Here is a 16,569-nt window from a genome sequence, read left to right as displayed (position 1 = left end):
GGCCATGGAGTGGCCTAGCCAGTCTCCAGACCTTAATCTCATAGAAAACTTATGGAGGGAGTTGAAGCTCCGAGTTGCCAAGCGACAGCCTCAAAATCTTAATGATTTAGAGATGACCTACAAAGAGGAGTGGACCAAAATTCCTCCTGACGTGCGCAAACCTCATCATCAACTACAAACAACATCTGACTGCAGTGCTTGCCAACAAGGATTTTGCCACCAAGTATTAAATCTTGTTTACCAGAGGGATTAAATCCTTATTTCTCACTGCAAAATGCAAATTTATTTATATAATTTATACAATGTGATTTTCTGGATTTTATTTTTGATATTCTACCTCTCAATATTAAAATTAACCTACCTTTAAAATTATAGACTGTTAATGTCTTTGTCAGTGGGCAAACTTACAAAATCAGCAAGGTATCAAATACTTATTTCCCCAACTGTAAAAGATCTAGGCAGGGCCGGGGAAAGGTATTTTGGTGCCCTAGGAAGATGAAGCCAATGACCTCACCCCCTTCCCGATGAAATCTCAGCCCCCAAATAAAGGAATGTGTTAGAGATTAAAATAACAGGAACCCTAACGCATCCTGTTTCCCTTTATAATGGGTCAAGTAACTGTAGCAAATGGAAACGGAGGAACAGATGTTGATAGTACATTCATTTATTGCAACTTTTCGTGGAACCACAGGACTACTGCCGCGGGGGCTCCAAAGGGTGCGTGACTATGCAAGACCCAGACCCCCGCAGTAAGATCCCTCAAACAGGTCCAGAATGGTAAGCCCAGGAGATGCAAGGTGTTACCTACAGTTAGACCCCGAACATGTGGAAGCTGACTCGGCTGGACTGGCAGGCAGGTAGGTACTGCAGGTAGCGGAGAACCATGCAGGAGAAGAGCATCCAAGGTGAGTAGCAGGTGGCAGCTGGCACAGACAGGTGCAAGGTGTACAGGTGTCGTCCCAGTAGGCGTAGGAGGGCACGGAAGACACACTGAGGAGACAAACTGGTATAAATTAAGTGCAAACCGAGCATAAACATATGGATATGGGTAACCTGAAAAGTAGCAAAAGGAAACACTTGTTGCTAATGCACCTCCTTTAGGGCAGAGGTGCCTGAAATAGTACAAGACACTCACCCATTGGCTGAGACCCATTTAAAGAATACTGTTCTGTCTCTTTAAGAGACCTAGAGTGCGCATGTGTTCTCAGAGCCGCGCCAGGAAACCTGCGAACCGCACGCTGAGACCAGGAAGTAACAGCAGAGGATGAACGTGCAAGCCTGGGATGGAGGCTTCGAAGGAGATCTCTGAAAGGTAACGAGGAGTGGACTGAGAGCTGGAATTAAGTCAAGGCACCTGCGGGAGAGGAGGACCGGACCTAAGCTGTGGTGCCGACACTACAGTAACAAGCTCTGACAACGATTTCTGCTGGAATTGTTACCTTTTTTCACCAAAAAATAAAAGTTAAAAAATTGGCGTAGTTTAGGGGTGAAGCTCAACAGAGAGTAATTTTTCATGGTTAGGATTAATCATTGTTTGCCAAGTGTTTACACAACACGAAGAACAAATTGTGATATTCATCCTTGACATCCAGGATGGTCATGAAAACTAGTATAGCTTAACTCTAATGGCGTCTTTTGATTACAGTTAAGGTGTCCAGCATTTGGCCGATATCCTAATGGAAAGTATGATGGTTTTTATGTCTGTCATACAACAAACCGTTTTCAACAAAACTGATAGTGGTTCTGGTGCCTTAATCCTTTATGGATAATGGTTCTAGTGACATATTCATGTACTGATGGTGATTCTGGTGTAGCCTTCCTGTACTGATCATGGTTGTGGTGACGTATTCATGCAGTAATGATTGTTTTGGTGATGTATTCATGAAGTACTGATAGCTCTCGTGATGCACTACACTCGTGGTGTAGTAATAATGGTTCTGGTGCTATATTCATCACCAGAATCATAATCAATACAAGAATACGAGCCAAAATCATCATTATTACATAAATACAACACGAGAGCCATCAATAATACATAAATATGGCACCAGAACAATCATCAGTAAATAAATAGTACACCAGAATCACCATCAGTACATGAACATGGTACCAGAACCACCATTAGTAGATGTTTGCATTACCAGAACCAGATACCGTACATGAATATGTCACCAGAGCCACTATTAGTACATTAATAATTTTCTGACACCTCTATGACTGAGCACTGAACACTGCCTGGGGGAATAAAGTTAATTTCCTCCAGGCAGCGGGGCTCTCGGTGCGGCAGTTGAATGGTGTCAGATTGCAATTGACCTGCAGATTAACCCCATATCTATATTATATCCATATAATTGAAAGGTCAAATTTCACCATGTGGGCTGGTCACAAATCAGTCAGTGATGAGGCAAATTAAAGTGCTGCTGCAGATCGCGTGAGATCGCGTTGCTCCGGTGATCCGGAAGGAGTCCCCGGATCCAAGATGGCCACGGGACTCCTTCTGGGTCATGAAATGACCTGGCTAGCCGGCGCCTGCTAAGAGCTGCTAAGAGCTGCTGAGAGCAGGCGCCGGAAAGCCTCCCGAACTTGCCTGTCAGATCGTTGATCTGACAGAGTGCTATGCACACTGTCAGATCAACGATCTGATCTAATACAGTGATGTCCCACCCTGGGACAATGGTAGAAAGTAAAAAAAAAATAATAGAATGTATAAAAAGAAAAAAAAAAAATCCCCAAATAAAGAAAAAAAAACATTTCCCAGTAAATCCATTTATTTATGTAAATTAAAAAAAAACAATAAAAGTACACATATTTGGTATCGCCGCGTCCGAAACGACCCGGTCTATAAAACTATCCCACTAGTTAACCCCCTTCAGTGAACACCGCAAAAAATAAAAATAAAAAACAAAGCAAAAAACAACGCTTTATTATCATACAGGCGAACAAAAAGTGGAATAACACGCGATCAAAAAGACGGATATAAATAACCATGGTACCGCTGAAAACGTCATCTTGTTCCGCAAAAAAAAAGCTGCCATACAGCATCATCAGCAGAAAAATAAAAAAGTTATAGCTCTCAGAATAAAGCGATGCAAAAACAATTATTTTTTTATATAAAATAGTTTTTATTGTGTAAAAGCGCTAAAACATAAAAAAATTACATAAATGAGATATCGCTGTAATCATACTGACCTGAAGAATAAAGCTGCTTTATCAATTTTACCACACGTGGAACGGTATAAACGCCCCCCCTAAAAGAATTTCAGGAATTGCTGGTTTTTGTTCATTCCACCTCGCAAAAATCGGAATAAAAAGCAATCAAAAAATGTCATGTGCCCGAAAATGGTACCAATAAAAACGTCAACTCGTCCCGCCAAAAACAAGATCTCACATGACTCTGTGGGCCAAAATATGGATAAATTATAGCTCTCAAAATGTGGTGATGCAAAAACTAATTTTTGCAATAAAAAGCGTCTTTTAGTGTGTGATGGCTGCCAACCATAAAAATCCGCCAAAAAAATGCTATAAAAGTAAATCAAACCCCCCTTCATCACCCCCTTAGTTAGGTAAAAATAATACAATTTTTAAAAATGTATTTATTTCCATTTTCCCATTAGGGTTAGGGTTAAGGCTAGGGTTAGGACTAGGGTTAGGGCTAGGTTTAGGGTTAGGGTTGGGGTTAGGGCTAGGGTTAGAGCTGGGGTTAGGGTTGAGGTTAGGGTTTCAGTTAGAATTGGGGAGTTTCCACTGTTTATGCACATCAGGGGCTCTCCAAACGCGACATGGCGTCCGATCTCAATTCCAGCCAATTCTGCTTTGAAAAACTAAAACAGTGCTCCTTCCCTTCCGAGTTCTCCTGTGCGCCCAAACAGTGGTTCCCCCCAACATATGGGGTATCAGCGTTCTCAGGACAAGTTGGACAACAACTTTTGGGGTCCAATTTGTCCTGTTACCCTTGAGAAAATAAAAACGTGGGGGCTAAAATATCATTTTCGTGGAAAAAAAAATATTTTTTATTTTCACGGCTCTGCGTTATAAACTGTAGTGAAACACTTGTTGGTTCAAAGTTCTCACAACACATCTAGATAAGTTCCTTGGGGGTCTAGTTTCCAATATGGGGTCACTTGTGGGGGGTTTCTACTGTTTAGGTACATCAGGGGCTCTGCAAATGCAACATGACACCTGCAGACCAATCCATCTAAGTCTGCATTTCAAACGGCGCTCCTTCCCTTCCGAGCTCGGCCGTGCACGTACTAGGCCTAAAATAACTAAAAATAGGCTCAAGGCAGTTTTAAATCGGTTACATGGATACACAGGCAGCATTGTGGTCAGCGGAGGAGGAGGATTGCAAGGAGGGACCGCAGACAGGCGTACTAGGCCTAAAATAACTAAAAATAGGCTCAAGGCACTTAGAGTTATCTCGCAGGGGTACACAGGCAGCATTGGTGTGGTCAGCGGAGGACGATTGCAAGGAGTGTCTGACACAGTTAGTACTCACAAAAAATAAATAGATGTTAATGTCTCGCCAAAAAACAAAAAACAAAAAAAAAAAAGTGTGGCATACTTAGGTACAGGGGTGGGCTCATCTGCTGAGTTTCTGACATAGTAATTTGGCAGTAAGTATTTACTGGTGTCAATATAGGACACTGACCCAGACTACTTTAACTAGCATCATAGATGTCAACAAATTGGTATTGTCAGTGCCAGGCATTGAATGATGTCAGCGCATAGACTAAACATTGGTGGAGCTGTGAGAGATAATTTTGCACGTGGTAGAGCACAGTTTGAGCTGGGGGGGGAACTCTCTTGTGGCCGGCGGTACCGTCCCAGGGCCCCTCATGTTACAACGGTGTGTCTGACGTTGGGTGCGCGCCACCACCGCCAGAGACACTTTATTGTACTATGAGGGACCCAGTGGCAGTGCCGTCGACCAAAAGCGGGCACACCCACCTCTTCAGACAAACGGCACTCTAACGGGTGCTTGCGCCAAGTGGCGAGACCACGGCCCCGTGGGGGGAATTTTCCCATTGAGGGAGGTGTAAACATGTCGTATGCTGGACAAACAGCTGCTGCAAATTAAGAGATTGGAACACTCAGTAAGACCAGTCCACAAGCAAGACCTTTTTATAGGAAAGCTAGGTGTCAGCCGGGAAAGGTGGGGCAAAATAACTTGAAAGCCAGGAGTGGTTCATTTTAATGAAGGTTAGATCATCCACATTTTGGGTAGCCAGACGAGTCCTTTTTTCGGTTAATATTGAACCAGCAGCACTGAATACTCTTTCTGATAGCACACTAGCTGCTGGGCAAGCAAGCTCCTGCAATGCATATTCTGCCAATTCAGGCCAGGTGTCTAATTTGGATGCCCAGTAATCAAATGGGAATGACGGTTGAGGGAGAACATCGATAAGGGATGAAAAATAGTTAGTAACCATACTGGACAAATGTCTCCTGTCACTTTGAATAGATACTGCAGTACCTGTCCTGTCTGCGGTCATTGCGAAATTGCTCCACAACCTGGTCAGAAAACCCCTCTGTCCAACGCCACTTCTGATTTGTGCACCTCTAACACCTCTGCCCTGTAGCCCCCTGCAGCTCGTGTGAGAACCATCACCGGCGCTGTGTGCTGGGAATGCCTGAATCAAACGGTCTACAAGAGTAGCTTGTTTGGTTGCTAATATTTGTTCGAGGTTCTCATGTGGCATAATATTTTGCAATTTGCCTTTATAGTGAGGGTCAAGGATGCAGGCCAACCAGTAATCGTCATCGCTCATCATTTTAATAATGCGTGGGTCCCTTTTGAGGATACGTAAGGCATAATCCGCCATGTGGGCCAAAGTTCCAGTTGTCAAATCTGCGGTTGTGCTGGTTTGAGGGGCAGTTACAGGCAAATCTACGTCACTTGTCTCCCTTAAAAAAACAGAACCCGGCCTTGCAACGCCACTAATTTCGGTTGGCCCAGGAGAAGCTTCCTCATTAAAAAAGTACTCATCCCCATCATCCTCCTCGTCCTCCTCCTCCTCCTCTTCGCCCGCTACCGCGTCCTCTACACGGCCCTGACCAGACAATGGCTGACTGTCATCAAGGCTTTCCTCTTCCTCGGCTGCAGACGCCTGCTCCTTTATGTGCGTCAAACTTTGCATCAGCAGACGCATTAGGGGGATGCTCATGCTTATTATGGTGTTGTCTGCACTAACCAGCCGTGTGCATTCCTCAAAACACTGAAGGACTTGACACAGGTCTTGTAGCTTTGACCACTGCACACCTGACAACTCCATGTCTGCCATCCAACTGCCTGCCCGTGTATGTGTATCCTCCCACAAAAACATAACAGCACGCCTCTGTTCGCACAGTCTCTGAAGCATGTGCAGTGTGGAGTTCCACCTTGTGGCAACGTCGATGATTAGGCGATGCTGGGGAAGGTTCAAAGACCGCTGATAGTTCTGCATACGGCTGGAGTGTACGGGCGAACGGCGGATATGCGAGCAAAGTCTGCGCACTTTGAGGAGCAGGTCGGTGTTGTGAATTTGGTTTCTGGGCTCCCCCGGTGGTCACTGGTGGTACTGAACTTGTGTGCTTCATCGCCTCTGTTCACCTGTTTCCATCAGGATGTGGGAGTTGTCTATTTAGCCTTGCTCCTCAGTCATTTCTATGCCGGCCAACAATGTTACCAGAAGCCTTTCTGTTGCATGTTCCTGCTCCTAGACTACTATCAGCTAAGTTGGACTTGTAGTCCTAAGTTTGTTTTGCATTTTTGTTCCAGTTCTCTGTGATTGTTTATTTCTGAGGCTGGAAGCTCTTGTGAGCTGGAATTGCCACTCTGGTGTCATGAGTTGATATTAGAGTCTTAAAGTAATTCCAGGATGGTGTTTTGAAAGGCTTTTCAGCTGACTGTGAAGTTCCCTTTTCTGTCTTCCTACTATCTAGTAAGCGGACCTCAATTTGCTAAACCTATCTTCATACTTCGAATGTCAATTTCCTCTGAAATCACCGACAATATATGTGGGGGCTACTGTCTGCCTTTTGGGGAAAATTTCTCTAGAGGTAAGCCAGGTCTGTATTTTCCTCTGCTAGGGTCAGTCAGTTCTCCGGCTGGCGCTGGGCGTCTAGGGATAAAACGTAGGCACGCTACCCGGCCACTGTTATTTGTGCGGTAGGTTTAGCTCACAGTCAGCTCGAGTTCCCATCTTCCAAGAGCTAGTCCTTTTTGTATGCTTTACTACGTTCTCTTGCCATTGAGAACCATGACAGGTCGGGTAACCCCGGATAACTTTTCAGGAAGCACTGCACCACCAGGTTTAAGGTGTGAGCCAGGCAAGGAATGTGTTTCAGTTGGGAAAGGGCTATGGCAGCCATGAAATTCCTTCCGTTATCACTCACTACCTTACCTGCCTCAAGATGTACAGTGCCCAGCCATGACTGAGTTTCTTTCTGCAAGAACTCGGACAGAACTTCCGTGGTGTGTCTGTTGTCGCCCAAACACTTCATTGCCAATACAGCCTGCTGACGCTTGCCACTAGCTGTCCCATAATGGCACACCTGGTGTGCAACAGTGGCAGCTGCGGATGGAGTGGATGTGCGACTGCGGTCTGTGGACGAGCTCTCGCTTCTGCAGGAGGACGAGGAAGAGGAGGAAGGGGGGCGAACGCCTACAGCCAACTCTTTCCTTGACCGTGGGCTAGGCAGAACTGTCCCAATATTGCTGTCCCCTGTGGACCCTGCATCCACCACATTCACCCAGTGTGCCGTGATGGACACGTAACGTCCCAGGCCATGCCTACTGGTCCATGCATCTGTTGTCAGGTGCACCTTTGTAGTCAAAGACTGCCTGAGTGCATGGACGATGCGGTCTTTAACATGCTGTTGGAGGGCTGGGATGGCTTTTCTAGAAAAGAAGTGTCGACTGGGTAGCTCGTAGTGTGGTACAGCGTAGTCCATCAGCGCTTTGAAAGCTTCGCTTTCAACTAACCGGTAGAGCATCATCTCTAATGAGATTAGTCTAGCAATGTGGGCGTTCAAACCCTGTGTACGCGGATGCGAGGATGAGTACTTCCTTTTCCTAACGAAAGTCTCATGAAGGGTGAGCTGGACTGGAGAGCTGCATACGGTGGAACTAGCGGGGGTGCCGGTGGACATGGGTAACTGAGAGAGGGTTGGAGATGGTATTCTTGCCGGTGCCCTACATGCAGTGTTTCCTACTACTAACCTGGTGGTTCCCTGACTGCTTTGGCCTGGCGACGAAAGCTGCACAGATACTGCAGGTGGTGCGGGAAATGGTGGGCTTACAGGGAGGGAAGGGATGTAGCGTTGCTGACTAGCTTCATTGGCCGAGGGTGCTGCAACCTTTAGGGACGTTTGGTAGTTAGTCCAGGCTTGCAAATGCATGGTGGATAAATGTCTATGCATGCAACTTGTATTTAGACTTTTAAGATTCTGACCTCTGCTTAAGGTAGTTGAACATTTTTGACAGATGACTTTGCGCTGATCATTTGAATGTTGTTTAAAAAAATGCCAGACTGCACTCTTTCTACTATCGGATACCTTTTCAGGCATTGCAGACTGAGCTTCTTTAACCGGATGGCCACGCTGTCCTCCAACTGGTTTTGGTTTTGCCAAGCGTTTTTGGCCAGATACGGGCCCGGCAGATGGAACCTGTTGTGATGTTGATGCCTGCTGTGGCTCCTCCTCCTCCGCTTCAGAACTACTGCCGCCTTCACCCTGTTCCCCCAATGGCTGCCAATCGGGGTCAACAACTGGGTCATCTATGACCTCCTCTTCTATGTCGTGTGCAACTTCGTCTGTGTCACCGTGTAAGCCGGTGGTATAGCGTTCGTGACGGGGCACCATAGTCTCCGCTGGTTTTGATTCTGCCTCAGTACACTGCGAGGGCAATGTTCTGGTCTGAGTCAAAGGAACAGCATAGTAATCTGGCTGTGGCTGTGCATCTGTGCACTCCATGTCCGATTCAACTTCTAATGGGCATGGCCTGTTAACTGTTTCACTGTGTAACCCAAGAACGGTATGTGTAAAGAGCTCCATGGAGTAACCTGTTGTGTCGACTGACGCATCCTTCACTGTTGTTCTGGGTGAAGGACACAAGGAAGCGACTTGTTCCTGACCGGGAGCATCCACTGACGATGCACTGCTCTGACATTTGGCACTTTCCGAGGAGGAGGCGAAAGAGCTAGAGGCAGAGTCAGCAATGAAAGCCAATACTTGTTCCTCCTGCTCCGGCTTCAAAAGTGGTTTTCCTACTCCCAGAAAAGAGAGCGTTCGAGGCCTTGTGTAGCCAGACGACGAACCTGGCTCAACAACTCGAGACTTAGGTGCTGTGCTGCTTTTACCACGACCACCTGATGCTCCACCACCACTACCATCATTACCAGCTGACAATGACCGCCCACGGCCATGACCTCTTCCACTAGACTTCCTCATTGTTTGCAAAACGTAACCAAAGTAACGGTATTTGTTACTGTAAAACAACTTGTAAGGTGAACTCAAACTTCTGTAGGATTTATATATACCTTTATAGGTGCCTGAGACTGAAAGGAAAATCAGGCCCAATGTTACACACTAGGTTTTCTGTGCCCCAATAATTTGAGACAGATGGCACACACAGGACCGGCACTCAAGCAGAAATGCCAATCTTTATCTCCCACTATTAATTATTTTTTTACAGGAAGAATTTACCCCCCCCAAAAAAATGGCCCAATATTACACACTGGTTTTCGGTGACACACAAGGAGAGACAGATGCCACACACAGGACTGGCACAGAGGCAGACTTGCCAATCTTTATCTCCCACTATTAATTATTTTTTTACAGGGAGAATTTACCAAAAAAAAAAAATGGCCCAATATTACACACTGGTTTTTGGTGGCACACAAGGAGAGACAGATGCCACACACAGGACTGGCACAGAGGCAAACTTGCCAATCTTTATCTCCCACTATTAATTATTTTTTTTACAGGGAGAATTTACCCCCCCCCAAAAAAATGGCCCAGTATTACACACTGGTTTTCGGTGGCACACAAGGAGAGACAGATGCCACACACAGCACTGGCACAGAGGCAGACTTGCCAATCTTTATCTCCTACTATTAATTATTTTTTTTACAGGGAGAATTTACCCCCCCCCCAAAAAAAAATGGCCCAATATTACACACTGGTTTTCGGTGGCACACAAGGAGAGACAGATGCCACACACAGGACTGGCACAGAGGCAGACTTGCCAATCTTTATCTCCCACTATTAATTATTTTTTTTACAGGGAGAATTTACCCCCCCCCCCAAAAAAAAAATTACCCAATATTACACACTGGTTTTCGGTGGCACACAAGGAGAGACAGATGCCACACACAGGACTGGCACAGAGGCAGACTTGCCAATCTTTATCTCCCACTATTAATTATTTTTTTACAGGGAGAATTTACCCCCCCCCCCAAAAAAAAATGGCCCAATATTACACACTGGTTTTCGGTGGCACACAAGGAGAGACAGATGCCACACACAGCACTGGCACAGAGGCAGACTTGCCAATCTTTATCTCCCACTATTAATTATTTTTTTACAGGGAGAATTTACCCCCCCCCCCAAAAAAAATGGCCCAATATTACACACTGGTTTTCGGTGGCACACAAGGAGAGACAGATGCCACACACAGGACTGGCACAGAGGCAGACTTGCCAATCTTTATCTCCCACTATTAATTATTTTTTTACAGGGAGAATTTACCCCCCCCCCCCAAAATAAATGGCCCAATATTACACACTGGTTTTCGGTGACACACAAGGAGAGACAGATGCCACACACAGGACTGGCACAGAGGCAGACTTGCCAATCTTTATCTCCCACTATTAGTTATTTTTTTTACATGGAGAATTTACCACAAAAAAAAATTGCCCAATATTACACACTGGTTTTCGGTGGCACACAAGGAGAGACAGATGCCACACACAGGACTGGCACAGAGGCAGACTTGCCAATCTTTATCTCCCACTATTAATTATTTTTTTTACAGGGAGAATTTCCCCCCCCCCAAAAAAAAAGAATTACCCAATATTACACACTGGTTTTCGGTGGCACACAAGGAGAGACAGATGCCACACACAGGACTGGCACAGAGGCAGACTTGCCAATCTTTATCTCCCACTATTAATTATTTTTTTACAGGGAGAATTTACCCCCCCCCAAAAAAAAATTACCCAATATTACACACTGGTTTTCGGTGGCACACAAGGAGAGACAGATGCCACACACAGGACTGGCACAGAGGCAGACTTGCCAATCTTTATCTCCCACTATTAATTATTTTTTTACAGGGAGAATTTACCCCCCCCCAAAAAAAATGGCCCAATATTACACACTGGTTTTCGGTGGCACACAAGGAGAGACAGATGCCACACACAGGACTGGCACAGAGGCAGACTTGCCAATCTTTATCTCCCACTATTAATTATTTTTTTACAGGGAGAATTTACCCCCCCCCAAAAAAAATGGCCCAATATCACACACTGGTTTTCGGTGACACACAAGGAGAGACAGATGCCACACACAGGACTGGCACAGAGGCAGACTTGCCAATCTTTATCTCCCACTATTAGTTATTTTTTTTACATGGAGAATTTACCCAAAAAAAAATGGCCCAATATTACACACTGGTTTTCGGTGGCACACAAGGAGAGACAGATGCCACACACAGGACTGGCACAGAGGCAGACTTGCCAATCTTTATCTCCCACTATTAATTATTTTTTTTACAGGGAGAATTTACCCCCCCCAAAAAAATGGCCCAGTATTACACACTGGTTTTCGGTGGCACACAAGGAGAGACAGATGCCACACACAGCACTGGCACAGAGGCAGACTTGCCAATCTTTATCTCCCACTATTAATTATTTTTTTTACACGGAGAATTTACCAAAAAAAAAAATTGCCCAATATTACACACTGGTTTTCGGTGGCACACAAGGAGAGACAGATGCCACACACAGGACTGGCACAGAGGCAGACTTGCCAATCTTTATCTCCCACTATTAATTATTTTTTTTACAGGGAGAATTTACTAAAAAAAAAAAAATGGCCCAGTATTACACACTGGTTTTCGGTGGCACACAAGGAGAGACAGATGCCACACACAGCACTGGCACAGAGGCAGACTTGCCAATCTTTATCTCCCACTATTAATTATTTTTTTACAGGGAGAATTTACCCCCCCCAAAAAAAAAATGGCCCAATATTACACACTGGTTTTCGGTGGCACACAAGGAGAGACAGATGCCACACACAGGACTGGCACAGAGGCAGACTTGCCAATCTTTATCTCCCACTATTAATTATTTTTTTACAGGGAGAATTTACCCCCCCCCCAAAAAAAATGGCCCAATATTACACACTGGTTTTCGGTGACACACAAGGAGAGACAGATGCCACACACAGGACTGGCACAGAGGCAGACTTGCCAATCTTTATCTCCCACTATTAGTTATTTTTTTTACATGGAGAATTTACCAAAAAAAAAAATTGCCCAATATTACACACTGGTTTTCGGTGGCACACAAGGAGAGACAGATGCCACACACAGGACTGGCACAGAGGCAGACTTGCCAATCTTTATCTCCCACTATTAATTATTTTTTTTACAGGGAGAATTTACCCCCCCCCAAAAAAAATGGCCCAGTATTACACACTGATTTTCGGTGGCACACAAGGAGAGACAGATGCCACACACAGCACTGGCACAGAGGCAGACTTGCCAATCTTTATCTCCCACTATTAATTATTTTTTTTACACGGAGAATTTACCAAAAAAAAAAAATTGCCCAATATTACACACTGGTTTTCGGTGGCACACAGGGAGAGACAGATGCCACACACAGGACTGGCACAGAGGCAGACTTGCCAATCTTTATCTCCCACTATTAATTATTTTTTTTACAGGGAGAATTTACCAAAAAAAAAAAATGGCCCAGTATTACACACTGGTTTTCGGTGGCACACAAGGAGAGACAGATGCCACACACAGCACTGGCACAGAGGCAGACTTGCCAATCTTTATCTCCCACTATTAATTATTTTTTTACAGGGAGAATTTACCCCCCCCCCAAAAAAAAAAATGGCCCAATATTACACACTGGTTTTTGGTGGCACACAAGGAGAGACAGATGCCACACACAGGACTGGCACAGAGGCAGACTTGCCAATCTTTATCTCCCACTATTAATTATTTTTTTTACAGGGAGAATTTACCAAAAAAAAAAAATGGCCCAGTATTACACACTGGTTTTCGGTGGCACACAAGGAGAGACAGATGCCACACATAGCACTGGCACAGAGGCAGACTTGCCAATCTTTATCTCCCACTATTAATTATTTTTTTACAGGGAGAATTAACCCCCCCCCCCAAAAAAATGGCCCAATATTACACACTGGTTTTCGGTGGCACACAAGGAGAGACAGATGCCACACACAGGACTGGCACAGAGGCAGACTTGCCAATCTTTATCTCCCACTATTAATTATTTTTTTACAGGGAGAATTTACCCCCCCCAAAAAAAATGGCCCAATATTACACACTGGTTTTCGGTGACACACAAGGAGAGACAGATGCCACACACAGGACTGGCACAGAGGCAGACTTGCCAATCTTTATCTCCCACTATTAATTATTTTTTTTACAGGGAGAATTTACTAAAAAAAAAAAATGGCCCAGTATTACACACTGGTTTTCGGTGGCACACAAGGAGAGACAGATGCCACACACAGCACTGGCACAGAGGCAGACTTGCCAATCTTTATCTCCCACTATTAATTATTTTTTTACAGGGAGAATTTACCCCCCCCCAAAAAAAATGGCCCAATATTACACACTGGTTTTCGGTGGCACACAAGGAGAGACAGATGCCACACACAGGACTGGCACAGAGGCAGACTTGCCAATCTTTATCTCCCACTATTAATTATTTTTTTACAGGGAGAATTTACCCCCCCCCCAAAAAAATGGCCCAATATTACACACTGGTTTTCGGTGACACACAAGGAGAGACAGATGCCACACACAGGACTGGCACAGAGGCAGACTTGCCAATCTTTATCTCCCACTATTAATTATTTTTTTTACAGGGAGAATTTACCAAAAAAAAAAAATGGCCCAGTATTACACACTGGTTTTCGGTGGCACACAAGGAGAGACAGATGCCACACACAGCACTGGCACAGAGGCAGACTTGCCAATCTTTATCTCCCACTATTAATTATTTTTTTACAGGGAGAATTTACCCCCCCCCCAAAAAAAAATGGCCCAATATTACACACTGGTTTTCGGTGGCACACAAGGAGAGACAGATGCCACACACAGGACTGGCACAGAGGCAGACTTGCCAATCTTTATCTCCCACTATTAATTATTTTTTTACAGGGAGAATTTACCCCCCCCAAAAAAAATGGCCCAATATTACACACTGGTTTCCGGTGACACACAAGGAGAGACAGATGCCACACACAGGACTGGCACAGAGGCAGACTTGCCAATCTTTATCTCCCACTATTAATTATTTTTTTTACAGGGAGAATTTACTAAAAAAAAAAAATGGCCCAGTATTACACACTGGTTTTCGGTGGCACACAAGGAGAGACAGATGCCACACACAGCACTGGCACAGAGGCAGACTTGCCAATCTTTATCTCCCACTATTAATTATTTTTTTACAGGGAGAATTTACCCCCCCCCAAAAAAAATGGCCCAATATTACACACTGGTTTTCGGTGGCACACAAGGAGAGACAGATGCCACACACAGGACTGGCACAGAGGCAGACTTGCCAATCTTTATCTCCCACTATTAATTATTTTTTTACAGGGAGAATTTACCCCCCCCAAAAAAAATGGCCCAATATTACACACTGGTTTTCGGTGACACACAAGGAGAGACAGATGCCACACACAGGACTGGCACAGAGGCAGACTTGCCAATCTTTATCTCCCACTATTAATTATTTTTTTTACACGGAGAATTTACCAAAAAAAAAAAATTGCCCAATATTACACACTGGTTTTCGGTGGCACACAAGGAGAGACAGATGCCACACACAGGACTGGCACAGAGGCAGACTTGCCAATCTTTATCTCCCACTATTAATTATTTTTTTTACAGGGAGAATTTACCAAAAAAAAAAAATGGCCCAGTATTACACACTGGTTTTCGGTGGCACACAAGGAGAGACAGATGCCACACACAGCACTGGCACAGAGGCAGACTTGCCAATCTTTATCTCCCACTATTAATTATTTTTTTACAGGGAGAATTTACCCCCCCCCCCAAAAAAAAATGGCCCAATATTACACACTGGTTTTCGGTGGCACACAAGGAGAGACAGATGCCACACACAGGACTGGCACAGAGGCAGACTTGCCAATCTTTATCTCCCACTATTAATTATTTTTTTTACAGGGAGAATTTACCAAAAAAAAAAAATGGCCCAGTATTATACACTGGTTTTTGGTGGCACACAAGGAGAGACAGATGCCACACACAGCACTGGCACAGAGGCAGACTTGCCAATCTTTATCTCCCACTATTAATTATTTTTTTTACAGGGAGAATTTACCCCCCCCCCAAAAAAAAAGGCCCAATATTACACACTGGTTTTCGGTGGCACACAAGGAGAGACAGATGCCACACACAGGACTGGCACAGAGGCAGACTTGCCAATCTTTATCTCCCACTATTATTTTTTTTTTTACAGGGAGAATTTACCCCCCCAAAAAAATGGCCTAATATTACACACTGGTTTTCTGTGGCACACAATGAGAGACAGATGCCACACACAGCACTGGCACAGAGGCAGACATGCCAATCTTTATCTCCCACTATTTTTTTTTTTTTTTTTTCAGGGAGAATTAAAAAAAAACAACCAAAAAAAACCCAATATTACACACTAGGTTTCCTGTGGCACACAATGAGAGACAGATGCCACACACAGCACTGGCACAGAGGCAGACTTGCCAATCTTTATCTCCCTGCAGTAATCTCAGAAAAGTATGGCAGGCAGCTATAAAAAGGACTGCTGCGCACAAAAGTGTGGACAAACAAACAAGATAGCTGTGCAGAAAGGAAGGAACAACAGGATTTGTGCTTTGAAAAAAGCAGTTGGTTTGCACAGCGGCATACACACACAGCAACGCAGCTATCAGGGAGCCTTCTAGGGCAGCCCAATGAGCTACAGCGCTGAGGAAAAAAAAATGTAGCTTCCACTGTCCTGCAAACAAAAGGTGGTGTTGGACAGTGGAAATCGCTACAGCACAAGCGGTTTGGGGGTGAATGTACCCTGCCTAACACTGTCTATCCCTGCTTCTGACGAAGCGGCACCTCTCCCTATGCTCAGATCAGCAGCAGTAAGATGGCGGTCGGCGGGAACGCCCCTTTATAGCCCATGTGACGCGGCAGAAAGCAAGCCAATCACTGCAATGCCCTTCTCTAAGATGGTGGGGACTGAGATCTATGTCATCACGCTGCCCACACTCTGCGTCCACCTTCATTGGCTGAGAAATGGCACTTTTAGCGTCATTGAAACGCGA

General features: G+C 44.9%; 1 long non-coding RNA gene across 1 annotated transcript in view; it reads right to left on the bottom strand.

The window, feature by feature from the left end:
* Positions 1-864: 864 nt before the first annotated feature.
* Positions 865-16,569, bottom strand: part of LOC143807998 (uncharacterized) — a 135,540-nt gene continuing 119,835 nt past the window's right edge. Inside the window, exons 3-4 of the long non-coding RNA XR_013221853.1 lie at positions 1,136-1,305; positions 865-990 (exon numbers count right to left, since the gene is read on the bottom strand). This is a non-coding gene — a long non-coding RNA (uncharacterized LOC143807998). The remainder of the gene's footprint in view (positions 991-1,135; positions 1,306-16,569) is intronic.

Source organism: Ranitomeya variabilis, chromosome 2 (assembly GCF_051348905.1).
Source record: "Ranitomeya variabilis isolate aRanVar5 chromosome 2, aRanVar5.hap1, whole genome shotgun sequence".
Taxonomy (NCBI): Eukaryota; Metazoa; Chordata; class Amphibia; order Anura; family Dendrobatidae; genus Ranitomeya; species Ranitomeya variabilis.
Note: the sequence above shows the minus strand (reverse complement) of the source record. Positions and strands in the feature narration are given on the sequence as shown.